This window comes from Arvicola amphibius, chromosome 12 (assembly GCF_903992535.2).
Source record: "Arvicola amphibius chromosome 12, mArvAmp1.2, whole genome shotgun sequence".
Lineage (NCBI taxonomy): Eukaryota > Metazoa > Chordata > Mammalia > Rodentia > Cricetidae > Arvicola > Arvicola amphibius.
In genome coordinates, this window is record NC_052058.2 from 11234903 (window position 1) to 11250242 (window position 15340).

Sequence of the window (15340 nt, forward strand, 5' to 3'; positions counted from 1 at the left end):
CTAAAAACAATTCCAACACTCCGGCGTTCACACCAGATACAATGACTTTACTAATTTCCCCACTACAGGGGACACTACAGTAGTAAGCAATCCCCCTGCCTTAGCTCCTCAAGTGCTGAGATTTCAGGAGCAAGACACATCAGACATCTTTTGTTTAGTTTCTTCTATTTTTTTTTTATTTATTTTCGCCTCCTCTATCCCCTTTTGCATTACTGGAAATCAAAGTTAGTGCCTTGTGCACACTAAGAGAGCATCCCACCGTGAGCTGTACCTGAACCCGCTCTTACTATCTTTATTGCATTCCCTTTTTGTTTCTAGCTTCTTAACCTGAAAATGCAGCTGTTGCTGCTGTTGTTCAATTTTTAACTATTAAGTAAAACAGAATGACTATACCTATTAACTCAGAACTCTAAGTAACCAAAAGTTTCTAAAAGCTGAGAAAGCATCTAACCCCAGAAATGGCTGACCTTGTTAATGACACCACGCCCTCCAGTGTCTAAATGGCTCTACACTGCTTTCCCTGACCTGCGTGGTACCTTGGAAAACTGGGAGCCGGCAATCACGGTGAAAATGTTTGCCCAGCTGGCCGACTTCCAAAGCTCCATCCAGAGAGCTGTCATTTAGCCTGGAATTTCCTGAGAAAACATCAGAGGTAGTCTGCTTTGCTTTGCTTGTATCTTACCTAGTATGCCTTTTCTCTGGGACTGTTTGCAGGAACAGGCAGAGACAACGATATACTCTATTGGCCTCTTGCGGCGACAGGTGTGCGCACTGTAGGTTTTGATAAGAAGAATCTGACAAGGTCTTGCTTCGCTGTGGCTGACAACAACACCTTGCAGAGGCAGCAAGTCCAGCACAAGGTTATAACTTTCCTACCCCAAGTGCTGGAGGAATGTCCCAAACACACACTGTCCCCAGGAGGAGAAGAGACCCACCAGTTCTATGCTTCGTTTTTACTAACAAATAATAGTTTTATGTTAACAATGGTAAGTGAAGCATTTCCATATGTCACATGAGCTGAATGGATTATATCCAACAATCCCTCTTCCCCTTCCACCCTTCATCTTCCCCAGTAACATTTCTGGTCCCTGGTAAGCACTATTTAGTTTTCAGCTGCATGTCTTTCTTTTATTTTTAATTTTAAAAATTTAAATTTTTTATCTATTGATTTTTCAAGACAGGGTCTCTCTATGTAGCTTTGGCTGTCCTAGAACTCACTATGTAGACCAGGCTGGCCTTGATCTCAGAGATCCGCCTGCCTCTGCCTCCCAAGTGCTGGGATTAAAGGCGTGCACCACCACCGACCACCTACACGTCTTTCTTTTAAAAAGAAAAAAATCTCTCTAGTTAATAGCTAGGCAGTGTAGTAGCAGAGCAGGGATTTTGTGGCTTTGAAGATGGTCCAGAATGAGCCCGTCTGCACGTCTCCGAGACCATGATTGTAATATCCCAGCTGGGCATCTTTTCAACTCATTGTCCTCAGTCAGGACACTGAGTTAGAAGACAAGGAAAATTATGGAGACAGGAGAAGGAGAAGGGAAGGAAATTCCTTCCCTGGTGCCCTACTTTACTTTCTGTTGCTGTGATAAACACCACGACCAAAAGCAACTTGGGGAGGAGAGGGTTTATTTGGTTATTGGTAGCAGTTCCTCATCCAGGGAAGCCAGTGCAGGAGCCTCAAGCAGGAACCATGGAGGACAGCTGCTACTGGCTTCTCTCTTCGGTTTGCTCATTAGAACGGGTGCCTACGGGATTAGTGCCCTGTGCTTTTGTTTATGTTTATATTCTTAAACGGCCTAGGTCGACCTGCATAGGGATGGCACCACCTAGAGTAGGCCGGACCCTCCTTCATAAACAGCAACTAAGAAAATGTCTCACAGCCATGGCCACAGGCCATGATCAGGGCAATTCTTCAGCTGTGCTTGGCTCTCTCTTTCCAGGTAACTGTCTGTGTCAAGTTGATAGCGGAAGCTAACCACGCCACCCAGAAATCTGGCTGAACCCTCTCACCAGGCAAAAATATTAAAAAAGCAAGAATCCCACCACAATTAACAGCTAACTGTCTTTCCCTCTTCTGAACTATAAACAGGCAATTTTCTAGGAATCCCACCAGAAAGCCCACTGGGGGGGGGGGGGGGCGCGGCAGGTATGAGAAGCCCCTTGAGCTACTTAGTGGCGTCTAGATTTATTTTACGAGATTATAATTCCACTGGGGAATCTCGGGAGTGGCGCTATCATCCCTCTAGTCAACAGAGAAAGAAAGGGGGAGGGAGTTTCCTCAGCCTTCTTCTGAGACGCACCTTGAGAAGCACAGGCATCTATTATGATTAATGCTAGGACAATTCAAATTCATTGTTCCTCTCCCTTCAAGAGCCCACGCCCACACTTGGGTGTGTCTTTCTTTCTGAGCACCTCTCCCTCTCCTCCCTACCCCTCAGGCCCAAGCCTCACAGGTCTTTAAAAAAAAAAAAAAAAAAAAAAAAAAAAAAAGATGTCCAACTCTTTTTTGGCTCAAACTGGCTATGCCTGAAATCCTTTTTGGCATTAAAGCCACAAATCCCAGTTTGGCCTGAATGGAGGTTTCTACGAGATTAAAGGGACTCCTTTAAGGCTATTCAGGGTGACAAGGTGAGGCTCTGTCTCTGTTCCCTCACTGCTGACAACAGGCTCAGAGGTGACATTAAGGACAATTCAGCAAAGGGAGCATAGCCATGAGCAGCGACCTTAGACTAGTTGCCTGTGGAGCCTGTACTTTGTGTCTGTTTACTGTTTGCATTCTTGGACCAGAACCCTGAAACAGCAGCATGGGACTGGAGTGGAAATGGGTTCCCAGCAATTTCCTCACTTCTATAACCCCACCGCCTCGCATGGTGCATGGTGCATGGTGCAAAATAATTTGTACTTAAAGGAGAGTATATTGCATAGATAAGATTTGTGTTATAATAACGTCAAAACACAGGTTCCCCACCCCATCCAGCCCTCTCCTGAGGAGTCCTGGAGAACTGAAATGACAGGCTGTGTCACACCGGCCTGACAGGTAGCATTTTCCTAATCATTTTTGTCATTCACAGACGCCAACAGTGAGGCCCCCTAGGTAGCCCTTCCCCTATTTAGGATTCCTCCTCTGTCCAGGCTCTGAGACCCTGGCTACCTGCCTAGGATACACAAGACCCCGGGTTCAATCCCCAGCTTCACAAATTAAAATACAACATGCCCAAACAGGTGGCCGTTGTATCACACACTCCCTCTCTAGACCTCTGAACCTACAGAACCTTCTGGTGCATCTCAGAAGGAGGGGCCGGTGGATACAGCAATATTCTCCAGCATCCCTTTCAGGGTGAGTGAGTAGGTCCCCAGGCGCCTCAACAGCGGACTCACCGACGACCCCACCAAATAGAGTCTACGGCATCGGCGTCTCAGAGAAGTCTGCTCACACCCACGTCCAGCGCCTCCGTCCCATGGCTATAACTTAATATACGGGAGAACCGAGGCGACCCCATGGAAAAGACTCGTCTGAGGACCAGCTTGGCCATAGGAGCCACGGGGCCTGAAAGGGCGAGGGCTGCCGCCCCTCCCCCTCCGCCCCCCGCCCTCCGCCTCTACCAGACCCGCCCCCACTGCCTCAGCTTCCCCCCCCCCCCCCTGCAGCGCTCCGCCCAGCCCAGCCTGAGGAGACTCAGAATTAGTTCACTAGGCCCCGGTTGCTTAGGCTCCGCCCAATTCTTCCCTCCACGGATTGGAGTCTGTAGGCTCCTCCCAGTCCATTCCGGGCGCTCATTGGGCACTACTCGACTGGCTCCGCCTACCGCGCTCTCCGCTAGCTGCCCACCCTCCTTGGCTGTGGCCTTCTGGGCACACCAGCAGGCTTGTGGCAGCTCCTCCCGTTAATTCCCTTCCCCTTCTCCTCTCCCTCCTCCTCCCTGTAAACCCTCCTGGCATCGCCCCTTGCGTGGTGTAGCTGGGCATGGCGCCACCCATGTCCAGAAGTATCTGGCCCAGCTCGCTGCCTCTTCAACTGCCTTGCTTTCGGGTTCTGTGACCTCCAGAGGCCCATCTGTGTTCCTGCTAGTGCACGCCCACCCAGCAGCTCTGGGAGCACTTCTGAAGTGACGCCGGAGGGTCTCGCTGGGTTGTCTGTGGTCGGGACAGCCTGGACGCATCCTCACATACGGGTCCCCACGTCTCAACTAGGCGAGCCTGGGGCGGTCCTTTCACCTCTGAGGTAAGTTCGCCCCTGCACAGTGCAACTGCTCACAGTGCAGTACTGGTGCACAGAGGAGTACATATGATCCACATAGAGTCCCTTCTGCGTGCTAGGCCGTGTGGACAGACGGGAGAGCAGGACAGCCACGCCCTTTCCCTGAGTAAGGAGTATCCATAGAGCCATGGTCCTCCACCTTCCTGATGCTGCGACCCTTGGATACAGTGACCCCCAACCATAAAATTATTTCACTGCTACTTCATAACTGTAATTTTGCTACTGTTTTGAATCGTAATGTAAATATCTGATACACAGGATATCTGATATGAGACCCCCCCCCCCATAAAAAGGTCATTCTACTTCAAATGGGTTGCGAGGCACAGGTTGAGAATCACTGCTCTAGGGTTAAAGGAGCAAGTGCTGGCGCAAGGCCTCAGCCTCTGCCTTTTGCTAGCCGTGGGCCTTTGGACATGTAGCTCTACCTCTCCAGTCCCACCTCAAGCCCTGCAAAAAATGGATATTATTTTTTTGGGAAAAGTGACTGTCCTGTTTCCTTTTTGAGACAGGGTATCATATGTTCTAGGCCACCCTAAAACTCCACACATGGCGGAGGTTGGCTCTGATCTTCCGGTCCTCCTGTATCGTGTTAGGGTTACAGCCGTGTAACACCACATCCAGTCTGTGCGGTGCACGTACCAAACTCAAGGCCTTGAGCCCACTATGCAAGCACTTTACCAACTGAGCTACATCCCTGGCCCTTGAATGCAAATGTAAAGAATTTAAGATGGGGGGAAGGGGAGCTGGAGAGATGGCTCAGAGGTTTAGAGCACTGACTGCTCTTCCAGAGGTCCTGAGTTCAAATCCCAGCAACCACATGGTGGCTCACAACCATCTGTAATGAAATCTGGTGCCCTCTTCTGGCCTGCAGGTGTACATGCAGGCAGACACTATATACATAATAAATAAAATCTTAAAAAAAAGAATTTAAGACGGGCAGTGGAGGTGCACACCTTTAATCCCAGCACTCGGGAGGCAGAGGCAGGCGGATCTCTGTGAGGTCGAGGCCAGCCTGGTCTACAAGAGCTAGTTCCCGGACAGGCTCCATAGCTACACAGAGAAACCCTGTCTCGAAAAACAAAACAAAAAAACGTAAGCTATATTTAAAAATGCTGCGAAACCAAAGAGGTTTCGATACCAAAGACACTGCCATGTCTAGAGAGAAAAGAAAGAAGGGAGGAAATAAAACTAAATCTAGGGTCCACACCCCCAAATTAGTGTTAGCAATATCACTCCTTTCCAAACATAGATGGAAAGGAGAAACAGGAAGAAGGGGAGGAAGGGTAGAGGAAAGGGAAGAAGCAGAGTGAGGAGGAAGAGGGAAAATGGCTTTGGGGGATATATATATATATATATATATATATATAATATTTTACTTTATATATATATATAAATATATATATATTTATGTATAAAGTAAAATATTTGGGACTTAACAAAAGACAAAGGAACAAGTGAAATAGAAGCAGTTGCTAAGTTTCCATGTTTGTTGTGTTATCCAAATGCGTATTTGTTGCAAGATCTCCCCAAGACTGTGAAGAACATTAAGAGATTTGGAATAGGGCTGGAGAAATGGCTCAGAGGTTAAGGGCATTGCCTGCTCTTCCAAAGGTTCTGAGTTCAATTCCCAGCAACCACATGGTGGCTAACAACCATCTGTAATGAGGTCTGCTGCCCTCTTCTGGCCTGCAGGCATACACACAGACAGAATATTGTATACATAATAAATAAATAAATTAATTAAATAAATAAATATTAAAAAAGAAAAGACCCTATAAAAGAGAGAGAGAGAGAGAGATTTGGAATAGACTTTTATTGCATGTTCTGTCTTAGCACTTAATTATGTTATAAAGGATAAAATTCAGTTGCTGGTGCTTTCTTCTTTATTCCACCCAGCAGCCTACTTATTGTTAGCTGCAGTTTTGATGCCTCCCTTGGATGTTTCGTCCTGGTCGTGGGTTATTTGGAGGTATTGTAGTGTCTAGTCCCGTGGGTTTTCCCCCTTCTGAGTTCCTTGTGGAGATCTGTCTCTGGTTGGCTCAGTTCCATTCCATAGATGGGAACAACACAGGAGGCTCAAAGTTACGCTGTCCCTGGGGAGTACAGGATCCAGGCTGCGTTTGCTTGTTCTAGAGACCGAGTTCTCAGGAGATCCACGGGAGCCCTGAGATAGACCTTGGACTTAGAAGGGGTTTCCTTTCTGCTTGGGAGTCTCTGGGCCCAGAGGAAACTGGACAGGGCTGAGGGACTCTTACCAAGCCCCAGAAATCTAAGGAAGGAATTAGTTATAGGAGTCTCTGAACTGACAGGACTACGAGCCAGAAGGAAGACACTTGAAGAATCTACTATTTCTGTTTTCCTCCCACGCTGAAAATGAAAAAAGGAAAAAAAGTATAGTCATACTTTGTGTTCTAACAAAGTCTGCCTGAGGATCAGAGTGCAGAGCTAAGCCGCTAGCGGCCTGGCGGTGGCGGTGCACACCTTTAATCCTGGCGGTGGCGGTGCACACCTTTAATCCTGGCGGTGGCGGTGCACACCTTTAATCCTGGCGGTGGCGGTGCACACCTTTAATCCTGGCGGTGGCGGTGCACACCTTTAATCCTGGCGGTGGCGGTGCACACCTTTAATCCTGGCGGTGGCGGTGCACACCTTTAATCCTGGCGGTGGTGGTGCACACCTTTAATAATCCCGGGACTCTGGAGACAGAGGCAGAGATCTCTGTGAGTTCAGTGCCACCCTGGTCTACACAAGATCAGTCCAGAAACAGAGGTAATGGTGGCTCACTATAGGAGCCTTAAAAGTTTTTCACCTTTAAGACTCCCTTCCAGGGTTCAGTTAAAAACACCACGGATAGCTAAAGGGGGGCTAGTAATCTGAGGGTAAAGATTTGAGGGGTAAGAAGTCGACTCGCAACAGGGATCATCTGTCCATGTTTTGTATTCTTCTCTCTTCAGTCCATCATTTCTCATGTCCACCTGTTACTTGTTCTCCTTGTTCTACACTGTTCTTAGTTCTGCATTGCTCCTTAGCTCTACATCATTTCTCCTTGTCCTTCCTTCTCCCCATTACAAACGTTCCCAGTTATATATGCCCTTAAAACCAGCAATTCCCCAGCCCTAGCATGTTCCAGGGCTGGAATTCAAATCAGATAAGGGTTTTCACACACACACACACACACACACACACACACACAACCCGTGGGCTAGTACACGTCCACTTAACTCCTTAATGGAGAAGTTAGTTAAGAAAGGAATTAAGTCATCAGGGAATTCTAGAGGGGAAGGTTAGTGTGCTACACTTCATGGTTAGTAAAGGGTTAAGGAGTTCATTTCCAGTAAAATTATGAATAGGGCACGGACTGTTTAAATCAACTTGCCATTTCTTTTCTTCCAGTGGGCATAGAGGCTGTGAGGTAACTAGGCAACCTAGGGGAAGCTGATGGCTCTTGATTAGATAGCACATACAGCAGACACTGCAGTTTCTGCAGACCGAGGCCTGGAGTTAGACTTACTGCTCTAGGCGGTAGAAACAAAGAAGGGACCCAGGCCTCTAAACTGATAATTCTGGGCTCTGCTGTTATCAGCCATTCTGATCGTGGGTGTTGTGGGGTAAAACCAGAGCAGCAGCTTGTGCAGGTAGTAATTCTGTGTCCTTGGAGATCTGTGAATACCTTAAATGGGATGCTCTATGCCTGGACCCAAATGCCTGCTGATAAAGATAACTGCAGGAAGGCAGGTCTCTGTGCTTACCTAGGAGAAAGGAACAGAGGCCTGGCAGTGGGAAACTATTCTGAACTAGGGAATTAATTCCCAAATATGTAGCAGAAAGGGAGCTAGCTACAGTGAAAAACTTACAGCAAAGGACAGCCACTTTACTCACAAAGCAATATCGCTGAAAAGCCTTGCTTTTGGTTTAGCCTTTACCAGATCCCTTGGTTCTGATAAGTCGCTCGTGAAAAGATGGCTGAGCAATTACCGTATAATGTTATGGTTTGCAGCAGCTCACACCTTGAATCCCAGCACTAGGAAGGTGAAGACAAGAACAATATGGCTGGGCAGAGAGAGCAATATAAAAGGGAAGAGGAACTCACTGGAGTGTGGAGTCTGAGGTTTGGTGGAGACACAGTGCAGTCTCAGTCTGAAGATTTCTGGAGGCAGGATCATCCGTTTCGGTCTGAGGTGGGGTAAAAAACAGTGATTGGCTGTTTTTCTTTTCTGATCTTCAGCTTGAACCCCAATATCTGCCTCTGGGTTTTTATTATTTGTGTTATAGAAATATCTCCCCAGTGCTAGAGGAGATTTTGATGGAGGACTTTCATTGGTTAATTAATAAAAAAAACTGCCTTGGCCCTTTAATAGAACAGAAAATTAGGTAGGCAGAGTAAACAGAACAGAATTGTGGGAGAAAGGAAGCAGAGTCGGGCAGACTCTTCAGGCAGTTGCCATAAGCAGTCGCCATGCCTCTCCTCTCCGAGATGGACACAAGTTAAGATCTCTCCTGGTAAGTGACCACCTCGTGGTGCTACACGGATTACTAAATATGGGTTAAAGGAAGATGTGAAAATTAACCAATAACAGGCTGAAACTAATGGGCCAGGCAGTGTTTAAAAGAATACAGTTTCCATGTAATTATTTTGGGTAAAGCTAGCCGGGTGGCGGGACGCAGCCCCGCCCCTTCTTCTACAAGATTTTTCCTTCACTTGAGAGTTGGGCCGCTGCTGTGGAGTTCACTCATGCTGTGATGCCCTGCAGCCCTTCCAATTCCATTTTGCTATCAAGACAGGGAAAGAGAAAGAAAAGGAACAAAAAACTAAAGGCCCAGTTGCTTCTATCTGTTGCTCATTGGGCAGAGTACATTTCCTGGCTGCAAAAAATACTGGGAAGTATAGTTTTTTTTTACAATGAGTCAAAAGAAAAGCTTTGCCTTCATGGTAATTCATATTTACTCATCATATCTTTGTCTGCAGTAATAACAGGCACATTCATTTATATGTTTTTTGAAGTACCAACCATGAACCAGGCATGGCTTCCTTCCATGTATTCTGGTGAAGCCAATACATAAAGGCCTGCTCTTCTCTGATCCACCTAGAGAACACTGGCTGTCTGCAAATGCCCTGCTATCTACTGCTTCCTTTAATTCCCACAGGATCCCTTTATGTAAGTAAGTACTTTTATGCCCATTTTACAGATGAGTAAACCAAGGCTTTGTAAATATGTCACTGAGCCAGGCTTCAAATCCATTCTGACCTCCTCCAGAGCGCTAGTTACACATAGTTCCATAGTCGTTGCCACACCTTGGAACCTCAGTGACAGTTACTTATAATATCTACCACCTAAGACCTACTCTCCAGGGCGTTGTTTTAGATTGATTAGAGACAAGGTCCAGAAACAGAGCATTTGTTTTATCTCATTTAAGCCCCATAATAATAGAGTTATTTTTCTCTGTATTTAAAGTCAGAGAAGCTAAGACCAAAGAGATGGGCTCACTTGCTCAGAGTCACACAGTGGATCTGTGGTTGGATGGGATATGCGTTTGTATCTCTATGCTTTTGCCACAGAGCTGGCTGCACTTTCAGAGAAAAGAAAGCTCCTCAGAATCTTCCCGGGAAATATGTGTGCACAAAGGGAAAAGAGCCAGGTGGCAAATGGCCCCGGTGATGCCAGGATGTGGGGTGGAAATCCAGAAAGTGAAGCCGTGTGGGTAATCAATGAGGGAACCAGTGTGGAGATGCACTTTTCCCAGCACCACAGGTTGTGGGCTTCCCTGTCACCAGATGAGCCCTGCCAGGTGTCTCACCCACTGTACCAGTGGCCAGGGACTGGAGCATCTATAAGGCAGACCCCAGAGCATGTCCCCAGTCAGAGTCATGTGCCCTAGAAACGCTAAAGAGAGGAAGAGACCAGCCTGCTAGAAGAAGAGCTGAGGGTAGAGATTGTCTTGGAAGCCCACAGGAGGGTAACTGTGGGCAGCACCCAAAAGGTGATCAGGAACCCACGGTCAGCTGGTCCATAACCAGGGAGGTGAAGGCCACCCTTCACCAGCCTGCCTTTGGAGGAGTCTCAGAAGACCCTAGCTCCTCACGCTCCTCCTAAGTGGCATCTCAGTGGTCCTCTAAGAATGACCTCACCAGGGTGACGTCAGGCCCATCCCTTGCTTGTGGGCACACAGCACAGGGTGGGATATGGAATAGGATCGGTTTTGTCTTGCTGCCAGCTGAGCTCCACAGCAGAGAGGAAAGCCAGGTTGCTCAGGGCTCAGGGCTCTCACAGGTGAAACACCAGGCCCACTTCCTGAGGCAAACCCGCCTTGGAACCAATGCTTGCCTCTGGAGGAGTTGGTGCTAAGCTTGTTCAAGCTCTTCCTTCCCTGAGAAGGTAGGATGGAGGCGGGGGAGGTAAGGTGCTTGCCTAGAATTCCATAGCAAGCCAGAAGCCCGCTTGATCTTGTTGCTGTCTCTGCCCCACTCAGAATAGCTTTTGACTTTCAGATCGGGGCTGTTAGCATCATCGGACCTTGATTAGAAGTGAACACACTTGGGTCTCCCCCTAGGTTGCCTGTGGACTGTGTCTAACCTGGAGGAGGGCACAGCCTTGTGTATGTTAACAAGACTCCTATAGAACATCCTGACCACACACACATGTGGGAGGGAGAATTTAGTGTAAAATGACCAAAGAGAAAATCATTTTTCTTGGTAGCCCATCAATAAGCCGAGAGGACACACAGGGACCTTGGAAGTCAATAGGGATTTGTTTCTAAACTCTGGGGAGCCTCCTCTTGCACACAGTTTTGCTATAACCAACTTCTAATGAAACTGTCACTTAAACATGTACCATCCTAACTACTGACAGCTCCTATGCTGTCCTAAAGCCAGCACCAGGCTAAACATACACATGAACGAGTGCCCTCGGTGGGCATGTCGAAGCCTGGGTGGGGTGGCTGTTGGTGATACAGCAGAGTACCGAGCCGCTGAAGACAAACGGCAGCTCATAGTCTGGCTTTGCTTCGTCTGCTCCCACACTGCACCTGTCCAGTTACATTCCACGCGGTAGCCCACGATGTGAGAGTCAGCTCACACCCTGAGCCTCCCTCCACACAGTGCCGGACAGCAGGGCATTATTTTACAAACCATCAACTTGCTTTCCTCCCAGAAGATGCAGAACATGAAAGTGGATTTATCCATCTCCTCGCACCATAAATTCAAATGCAGCTCCTTGGAGGGCAATCACTCAAAGTCTGATTCTCAGTCACGAAGTGGTCCTTCTGCATGGTCACAGTTTGTATGTGCTGGGCTCGCGTTCAGCTGGAAAACAAGGCATTTTCTTACATCTCACTTTCGAAACCTGTGCAGGTGTTTCTGGAAACATGGGGGCCAGCCAGACCCCTTGTGACAAGACACAGATTCGTTGCTGGTACCACTGACCCCACCTCTGAGTGGCAAACATCAAGGCCCAGAGAGCACCGAGAGCATGCTCTTCCTGCCCCATCCCTTCACCATCACCTGCTGCTTCCCCACCTAGATGAGTGTAGGGGCTAAGAGACTGGCTCCAGCCGCTACCCAGGGTCCCAAAGGTGAGATGCTTCTCAGGTGCAGAGGGTCTCTATAGTAACGTCACAGACAGGCTAGTGCCCTTCGTTTCATGTGCTCTTTATTGTTCTGTTTCTACCCTAATTTTCTACTAATAATCCTGTCCTGCTTCTAACTCCTCCATGCTGCTTCTTCTAGCTTCTTCTTCTTCTGTTCTAAAAACTCACCATGGCAACACAAAGGACCAAAGACATAGGAGCAAAACCTTGACCAGACAGGGAGGGTGCACAGTGCCCAATGACAACATTGAGACACAGATCCATTGTTAGTGGACTGGCAAGTGAAGAATGGACATGCTTTTTCTTAGTAACCTTGGTTGGACATCTGTGACTCTGGCCTTGTGTAAGCTGCAAAGTTATCTTTGTACAAAAAAAACCTCTAGTTGAACTTGTTCTGAGGTGAAAATGAACTAATTGTGTGTAGTTAGCAAGGCAGGCTTTTAGGTGTCTGTAGTCCTTGTGGGACGATAGAACTCACTATGAAACATGTCCCAGTATATAATTTTATAAATTAAAACTATGCAGCTAAATGAAAGTCATCTTTTTGACCATCCACGGATATGTGTGCCCATAAGATTGAGTTGTAATCATAATGTACACATGTGCACATTGTGTGAAAATGCATGATAATATAGAGATTCATGGCTGTTATTGCACAGGTGAAATTACAAAAGAAAGCAACAGTCTTCAGAGGAAGTTGTAATTGTGCCATGGCCCACAATAGCTCCTGATAGACGTTCTTGACTTATGAAGAAAAACTGTGTTCCAGCCACTGTTGTGTCCCATGCAGGAGGCTCCCCTGGAATGCAGCAGGCAGCGCTCATGACAGCATTGAGCGTTATTTGTCACAGCTCCGTGGGGACAACACAGAGACCATGTGGGCTTGATGAAGGGTGCTAGATGAAGCCAGTCTTGATTACTCTGTGGAGCCCTTGTGCAAGAGGGCAAGCTTGGGGGGTCTCTGGAGGAACCTGGCACCTGTTATGACTGCACAGCTCTGGTGTACACTGGCTCTGATGATCTTAAAAGTTTCCTTTGGCCCTCAAGGACGGGACTCTAACACACATCACCTTGGTGGCTGGTATCAGCAAATAGCCATCGTGGGATGAACACATGACACACACCAGGCATACTTCTAAATGCTATCCTTGTCTAGCTGCATCACGGTCATCTTCATGCAGAAGAGAAACTGAAGCTCAGGGAGGATCCTAGCTCTTTTTGAAACTACACAGCTTAGTGGGGACTCACAGCTGCCTGTGCCCAGTGTCCTCAGCATGATCTCGGCCTCTGCTGCCTGTGCATACCTGTACCTGCTTTGGGGTTCTGCCCTCTCTCTGTAGATGAGTCTCAATGCACTCTTCTCCTCTATGCTCCCTGCCTCCAGACTCACAGTAGGTTCGTGGCCCATCAGTGTAGTCAATGAACTTTCAGCAACGGGAATGAGATCCACCTAGGGCTGCCCAGGAAGTGCAGCGATGAAATGACAAGCACCGCCCCTTCCTGGGACTGGCAGTGCAGTGGGAAGCAAGACAGATAAATTGGGGCTGAAGAGACAGCTCAGTGGTTAAGAGCACACACTGCTCTTGCAGAGGACCTGAGTTCTGTTCCCAGCATCGACATCAGGCAGCTCTTATCTGCTTTCACTCCCGCTGCAGGGGGATCTGATGCCTCTGACTTCCACAAATGCCTGCAGTCATGTGCATATATCCACAGACAGACAGACAGACGCATGCACACTCACAGGGAAATGGGGACACACACATAAATGAAAACTACACACATACAGAGAAACACATGTGCGGCGAGCGAGCCCTGACCAGCAGGGAAAGATCACCACCGACACAGGATTCTTCTCTGATCACACTTTAATGAAGCGCTGCTTGGTTGAGGGAGAGCTGGAAGCAGGGGGCCCTGAGCCGGGCTGGGTGGCGGCTTATATACAGGAGGACGGGGCGTGTCTACTGATTAGGTGACGTGGCAGAAAAGGATTGGTGGAAACCTGTTGCTAGGCAGATGTGGCGCGAAAAGTTCGCGCCACATACTTGTTTACTTTAGCCCTCGGCGCCATCTTGTAATGGCGAAATGTAAGTGCAGCCGCCACACACATGCACATGAATAAAATAAATCTTTAAGACAAAAAGTAAATCAACAAGTTGGCACATAGCTTATCTTTGGGATGGTAATAGATTCTTAGAGAAGAAATAAAGCTGTGGTCAGGTGTTTGAGAGTTACGGGAAAGGGCAGCTTAGGGACTGTCTTCCTGGAGGCAACAGCGTGGGAGGCAACGGCATAGGAGCTGTATTCTGTTGGAACTGAGGAAGCATGCTCCAGGGGAAGTGTCAAGCAAGGAAAACAGGAGCCTAGCCTAGGTGCTCAAGAAGGTGTATGTGCCAAGGCAGCTAGCTCACAGGAAGAGACTTTTGCCTTCCTTTAGATAGAATGTGCTATAGTTTGGATTTTCTGTCCCCCACAATGCCCATGTGTTTGAAGGCTTTGACCTCAGTCCCTGGTACTGTTGGGAAGTGGTACAACCTATGGGAGGTAGAAACTTGTGGACAGAAATTTGGCCAGTGGGGGCAGCCCTAGAATGGGGATGTTGAGACCCCCCCCAACTTTCTTTACTTCCTGACTGCTATGAAGGGAACAGCTTAGGTTTACCACTTGTTCCCACAATACACAGCACTCTCTGTATCCCAGGCTCCCTAAGTGCTCTGCTGAGGTAGCTCAGGCCTTTGAATAACTCGAGGAAGTGCCAATCCAAAGTTTACAGCTAAACAGAGGCAAAGAGAGAGGTAATTTTCTTTCCAAAGGCCACAGAAAGATGATGAATGATGAAGCTAGAACTTTAACCCTTCCAGAGCTCTTGTGTGCAGCAATATCTGATTATAGGAGGATTTGTATGTCTTAGTAACAATCATGTACCTCCTGGGCCTTAAGCAACCTTGTTTTCTGTCTCCAGCAGGTGGCACCAAAGGAACAACTGTGCACCTGACCCACCTATGGGAGAAGTTGGGCTGAAAATAGAACTGGCACCAACTCAAGATCCATGCTCTTTCCTTCCCTGGATCCAAACAAAATGTGCCAGTGGGAAGAGAGGTCCGGATCGGCATGGCCTGCCAAGAATGAACTTCCCACAGTGAGTCAGAAATTGGTGAAGCTTCCGTGGCTCTGTGTCTTAGAATGAATCCATTTCCCTCGGGGTGGAAAGGATCCAAGTTCCCCCAAGGATCAAATGGCCTGGAAATTATTAGCTCAGAGAACACCCTATAAATTAAAACAAGCCAAAACCTATCTTAGATCATAAAACTAAAAGAGGCAGAGCTGGGACCTCACCCACGCTTGGTTGACCCAGGGAGCATCGCCTTTCCCGGAAGGTGTGGTCCTGTAGTGACTGACCTGTGCAGGTGCTGTGGACAGAGGGGAAGGGGATGGCGGATTCTGACAGGGAAAGTATGCTGTGGTTGGGGTGTTAGGTGTCCCACTGATACTTAGGCTAGC

At 47.9% G+C, this 15340-nt stretch overlaps 1 protein-coding gene across 9 annotated transcripts in view; it reads right to left on the bottom strand.

Moving 5' to 3' along the window:
- Dusp10 (dual specificity phosphatase 10) overlaps positions 1-15340 on the bottom strand; it is a 550627-nt gene that overhangs the window by 165696 nt on the left and 369591 nt on the right. The gene's annotated exons all lie outside the window — the stretch shown is intronic.